The sequence below is a fragment of the Pteropus medius genome, unplaced genomic scaffold (genome assembly GCF_902729225.1).
Source record: "Pteropus medius unplaced genomic scaffold, Ma_sr-lr_union100, whole genome shotgun sequence".
Classification (NCBI taxonomy): Eukaryota; Metazoa; Chordata; class Mammalia; order Chiroptera; family Pteropodidae; genus Pteropus; species Pteropus medius.
In genome coordinates, this window is record NW_024350926.1 from 11,883,325 (window position 1) to 11,890,340 (window position 7,016).

A 7,016-nucleotide genomic window follows, 5' to 3' on the forward strand; every position below is an offset into this window, starting at 1 on the left:
TTAATTTGATATTCGATCATTTAATACACCACGATTGCTTACCATTATGTGCTAAATCTCGTAAACTAGAAAAGTCTCAAAATAAATATGACGAGGATCATGTGGAGTGATACAGAAAATGGAATCCACCTTCTATTACAAATTTGTAAAGTCATACGCTGTTATAACTTTCTTTTTTGTCAAGGCCACTGCAGAGGCGCACTCGTGCTTTGCTGGTCATTCTGTGGGGCATACACTCTCAGTAGGCTTGGTTAATCATTCACCGCAGAATGAGATCGTCTTGAAAGGTGACATAAACTTTTTACGTTTGCTTTTATCCTGCATCACCTGCTTCCCTTTATATGTCAAAGTAGTTTTAGAGAAGGTTCTGGACTTCATCGGAAAACGTGGCAAACAAGCACTATGTGTCATTGCACATGAAATCAGTAGAGAACTGGGTATAAGGATTTCTCTGGGTTCGACCAGTGAAAGACTCCCATATGGTGTTGGGTGTCCTCAAGATGGAAGATGGGGTCCCAGGAAGATTCTCTTGGCCTAAATGCTTCCCAACCAAAAGATTTGATTAAAAACAATAAGAAACTACATAATCTTCTTCTATAGACAGTTTATGCTCTTTGTGTAGCTTTTTCTGTTTAAGGGTTTTTAAACACTACTGTATCAACTCTCGCTTGTTTGCAAAATTATGATGACGATAATACTGCATACCCCAAATGACCAATCCTGTGGACAGGAAGTGGGATTAGAAAGAAATTCTACAATACTAAGGTCACTTCTAAGAACAGTATGAAAATAAAGCAAATGGTACAGATATGTCATCTGCCATTAAGAGCATATATAATGCTTGGTGTTGGTAGAGAGTATTCTATTTGAAAATCATATTTGGAGAATTTTGGTTTCTGATAGATTTTAAAGTAACTACCTTGTATTTTACTTGTTTGTGGAATCAAATACTCCATTCCATGCTAACAGTAAAGTCGATTATTCAGAAAGACTATAGTTTGGGCCATGTATTTTTCTTCTTAACAAACTCGATTCTTGTTACACTTTGGAAAAGTTGACTAAATTTAAATAAACATTTTAGGGTTCCACTTTTCGCAAAGAACTATTGCCAGAACATAAATTTCGCACATAGATAGATAAGAATGCTATTAGCCACATAAGTCGGCGAGGGCTCATTGTTCCTGCTTTTGTTTTGTGGTCTCAGACGGCTCTTTAGATGTCACCATTAGACCTCTAGGCACTAAGAATGTCCCAGTTCGAGAGATGAAAACTGGTTCCCTTGTGTTCACTGAATTGTCCTTCCACACTTGAGAGTATTTAAAACTCAAAGATACAGCTATTTGCCGTGTTCTAATCTTTTTCAAAGAAGCCCCCTAAACATTAATAATTTCAAGCAGCCACATTACGATGATTTTATAATTATACAGTTATAAATTATTTTGTATGATTTAAGACGCGGTTTTAATGTTTAACATCACAATTAATTGTTCAAGGTTCATCGCCCCACAAAATAATAATTTTACTCACATACAGGGAACTATAGATTTAGATCATTGTGCAAATGGATTTCATTTAATTGTTTCTAAAACAGTTCAAATTCACAGCTCTGTTAAAAGGTGATGGATTGCACATAATTCGTTGCCTTTTTATGGATTATAGATTTGAGATACGGTTACCTCAGGAGACCTTTTTCTTTTCCTACCCATGGTTTCGCAACCTGTTATTCCAAATGTAAACTGATTAAACCCACAATTCCCTTTCGTCACAGCAGGTTTCAGGCTTTTGGTGTTTTTCTGCTCGTATAATTACATATTTTAAGGAGATATGTTAATCAGTACCCACATTCTGGAGTCTCAGGGGATCTGGCATAAATTCGTTGCAGATAATATGTTTTAACAAGTTTAAAGTCAGTTTTCACAGTTGTAAGCTAAATTTACTTATTTGGTGCAAAAGGCAGTTCACGGAATCTTTGATTTGCTCGTGTGTGGCCGTCTAGCCTGATATAATCGCACGTGGACTCGTCTGCATCTTCAGCTGGAATGGCCTTCGGAAACCGTGTGGCATCATCAGCCCATTTTAAGTGAAAGGAAACCGAGACGCGGGCTGGGATGAAGAATCGATGATGTTTACAGAAGATTCTTATTTCAAACCCTAAATTTATCATCCACTGGAGAGCTTACTCTCATGGTTTCTTATCGTTGCCGTAACAAATAACTACAAGTTTAGTGGTTTAAAACGACACAGATGTATTCACCACAGCTCCGAAGGGCAGGGGTCCAGAGCCAAGGTGTCCCTTCTGCAGGCTTCACCTGGCATCCCACCTGCTAGAGACCACGCCCACTTCCTGATCCACGGAGCATCAGAGCATCGCTCCTGGACGGCTCTGCAAGCTTGTCTCCTCTCCTCAACTCCGTCCTCTCTCTCTCTCTCTCTCTCTCTCTCTCTCTCTCTCTCACTATCGTACTGGCCCCAAACGGATAATTCTGTATTCTCACTTCACCTTAAAATACTTAATCTGATTTCCAAATCCCCTTTACCATGGAAATGACCAGGCTCCCAGGTCTCACACATTAGGACTGGGACACCTTTGGGGGACACTGTCCAGTCGACTGTCCTTATTTGACCCCACCTGGAAAACCGGCATGAGCGCTAGAGGCCTACCATGAAGTCCCACAGCATCCCGCCCTCTTCTGGTACAGCTTTGGCTCTGAATATCTTATCCCAGGTGCTATGATTTGAAGTGTTGCCATTTGTGACAACATCGATGGACCTGGAGATTATTATGCTAAACAAAATAAGTCAGAACCACATGATTTCACGCATATGTGGGATAGAAAAAGCAACAAATGAACAAACGAGACAAACAACAAACAAAAACTCAAAGACACGGAGAACATTTAGTGGTTAGCAGAGGGAACGTGGAGAGGGCGAGGCAGAAAAAGGTAAAAAAAAGGTCAAATACACAGTAACGGAAGATTTGACTTTGAGTGGTGAACGCACAATGCAATATGCAGATGATGTGTTGAAGAACTGTACAGTTGAAAACCTATGTAATTTTATTAACCAGTGTCACCCTACTACATTTAATAAAATTTAAAAAACTTAAAAATGCAATAAGTATTCTGATAAAAATCCTAAAATGCGGAACTGACCATGAACACCTAGGGAAGGGCGAAGCTCCATGGAAGTATACTGATGATGTCCACTTGAGAACCAGCCTGGCCTAAGCGACCTCCATCCCGAAAGCGAAACCCGACAGGTGACTCCGTGGCAGCGGTGCGGGCCGGGGAGCGGACCGTAGCCCGCCTCGGAATCCAAACCGACCCAAGCAAAACGACCACGAGGAGCCGACCGCACACTGAGAAACTGTTGAGCCAGCCGGAGTTGTCACCTCGGCCCCTACTCTCCGGCATGTCCCGTCCCCAGCGCCACCACGGCCTCACTCTGAGCTCCCTTAAGTTCGTTCTTCCCACGGTCATCTGGAGACGACAGGCCTCGTGTGTAACCACCCCTTTTATGTGGCAGTGGAACAGCGCGTTGTTTAGAAAGGGCGCACTAGAGGGACTGATAGACGAAGTGAGCCCCAAAAGCAGGGAGGATGGGGACTCTGGTCATTTTACACTCGCTTGTGAGGAAGACCTGGAAACTACATTTCCAGCGTCAAGAATCAAACTGACCAAGTAGCGCAAGAAACAATCTGCTTATTGCAGCCACGGGCATTTAATAGACCTTTAATTTTTTAAAAAGATAAGCAATACACACACACACACACGCGCGCTCGCGCGCGCGCACACACACATACACACACACTAGCAAACAACACAGAATAGGTATATGACCTAGAAAGGCATCCAAGGAAGGAAATTAATCTTCTCTCAGGAAGTTTGTTAGCATCTACCTGTCCAGGTGCAGGAGAGAGGCTTTGCAATGCGGGGGATTGGAAGCTGTGCGTGTGCATGTGTGTGTGTGTGTGAGAGAGAGAGAGAGAGAGAGAGAAAGATTAAAAGAACTTTACTATCTTTCCGCAGTTCATATCTGCCTGGTAATACTTGTTTCACTCTTTTGGGTTAAATTACTTTGAGATGAGTTTCCACCATTTGCAATTAAAACAAACAAACAAACAAACAAAAAACCACACTCCATCTATTTGTGTATTCTGTAATGAAAACTTCTCGCCAATTGTATAAGTTAATTACATAATTAAACATATATATATCCCAATGCCATTTTAAAACTGTGATCTCTGTTTTTAACTGTGATCTCTATAGTTAAAATATCATAACATCCTCCTTTACAAATTCAAAGTTTTATAGATTTCTGACGGTACAGTAGTTTCAGAGCTGCATTGACCTCTTAATAACCTCGTGGGCTTCATATGTTTCACTGTCACTAGAGAGAGGGGCTGATCCCTCGCTGTGGCGGCTGACCCATGGCCTAATGCAGCCCTCAAAATTATTTTTAGCACCTCCTTCAAAAAGATCTGCTTCCTGGAATTTAGATTTTACGGTCTAGAGATGATAGTCTGGAGACTGACATGTTCCATGTAAAAATGTAAAGAATAGGTAATTATATTAAATGAACTTTCTTTGCCAGACACATAAATAGCCCAAGGATAACATTTCTTGAGCTATTTTCAGCTTTGAATTATTGGAAAATTCTGTAGCACGCAGATTGCAACTTGAACCGCTTGCCACAAATCTTTAAAAAGGGAGTATTTCTCTTTGTTCGGCTGACAGTCGAATGAATATGAAAGAGAAAATGCAATTATATTTTGCAAATTCAAGGGAGGGATTGCTCAGTAAAACTTTCCATGTTAGACTAAATTAAGCAGAAGCACTTATGGCCGCATCACACTCTACTAACAACCAGCTTAGACACAGGTAGATCAGGTACCTGCACGTTAATGGTTATGCTGTAGGCAGGCCGAAGTGACTAGACCTCACTGGACTGTGGATATTGATCTATATCTTCTTAGGAACTTTCTTCAATGTTCTCTATACACTGTGACCAAGAGTTCGTCAACCGTGCCCCTCAGTTTGACAAAACCCTGGCCAGGCTTCTCCCTGGCTCTGAGCCCCTGACCTCCTTTTTCTTAGATCATTTCCTTTAAAAACTTGGAATTGCAAATTCTTTCTCTTACGCTTTCTCTTGAGCTGTAAATCTCATCCCAGCCTCCGGTCAGCTTTGCAGTCCAGGGATGGCTTTTCTGAAGGCCCTAGAAGGGAGCCATCCCTCAGAAATGTAATCATCTGAGGAGACAGCGCCCCATCCCCAGTCTCCGTGGGAGGGTAGCAGCCTGTAAGGGACAATCAGCAAACACTGATGGCCTAATCACCTTGACCAGGTCGGTCGCTCACCTACTCCTATACTCCGCCATTAGCTCGCCCCAGGATTTGTAAGTCTTTCAGCCTTCTGTTTTGTGGGAATTGAGTTCAATCTCCATTCCCTATGGCGATATTTTTGAAAAAAGAATTCCTTGCCTGTCTGATGCTTTCCGGTGCAATTTTTCTTTGGCGACCGAAGAAGCTCTACCACCTCACTTTAAGCAAAGGCGTCTGCAGCAAAAATCAGGATGATGCCGACGAGGACGCTCTCTCGTCCTATGCAACCTCCCTCTCCACGTAAAGTGATGCATCGAATGGCTCTTAAAATTGATTCCATTTCCAATTGCATCGACATCAATAACCTCGTCGACAGTTTGAAATTTTGTTGTAGAGAATTGAACAACCTGTTAAAAGTTACTGCTTTGGGGACATCAAAACGCCCATTCTTGTGAACACACAGGAAGCGTCCAGTGTTAACTTGTGTTCCTGAAGTTCAAAACTTAAACTTCGCTCAAGGGCACCGATGTTATGGTCCACCGCCAAAGGCCACCTGCACTGAACGCCAGCCCTGAGTACACATATATGCTTGGCCGATTCGAATTTTTATATTTATTTCATGCCCTCGGTTCACCATCCAGCAGGAAATGCTAACGAAGAACAAAAGTCCAAGAGGCAGGCGTTACGATGAGAAGGAAAGCAACATGTACGGGGAAAAATAATACTCAAATATAGAAGTTCGCCATGTTTGAAGAGAAGAACAAAAATGAAAATTATTGTAAATTTTCATTCCACACATGATTTTACTTGTCATTTTTCTTACACAAACCCGTATCTTTATTTAAACGGAAGTATATGTTTTGATAATGCTTTTAGAATTAAAATAGTTTAAACCAGCTTAATCAAGGAGAAAGAAGGCCTTAGAATTTGATTAAACATATCAATGAGATCGATGTTTTTTGTTTAATTGAAAAATCCATAATTTAATTGCTATCCAGTCTGGCTTATATTAAGCATTCATAAATATTTTTAAAGTATTACTATCTGTTACCATTATTAATTACAGCAGTGAGTTGTCAAAAAAAAAAAAGAACCTGAGTTCAAACTTGGCTGTCTAATTACTTGCTTGGGTAAGTCGCGTAGCTCTGCGACTGCACTCTCCTCGTCCACGTAAATGTGCTTTCCCCATGTTTGGGGACTTCATTACTATATTCTAGTGTTTCCATCTTGCTGGAGAAGAGAATTGTCTAGATTTATACATAGATGTACAGGCACACACCTGCACAATCGATGCTTTAGTAAATAAAATGGCAAAGGGAGCAGTTTTTGTTTAAGACACATGTCACTGTGAGATTTGGAACAGATATTATTTGATATTCCGAAGGCAAAACTCTTGGAGAATTGAGAGAAAAAAATGAGCTGTGTGTTTCATGCATTAAATGCATTCTAACGATTTGAAGCTGAACTCTTCAGAACTGAATGATATTATGATTTATTTTCCAAGGATGAAAAATTGTTGCTTAAATGCTGCAGAAACTTTGAAAAAGGGAAGAAATGTTAACAAAATACAATGTGAAATATATAAATATCAGAATCGTAAATTTATTTATATTGACTATATGCAGCCTTCAGCAGAGAAAGAAAAAAATACTGGAAAAGTACTGTTCTATATTTAATCTACATTCTTGCCATGAC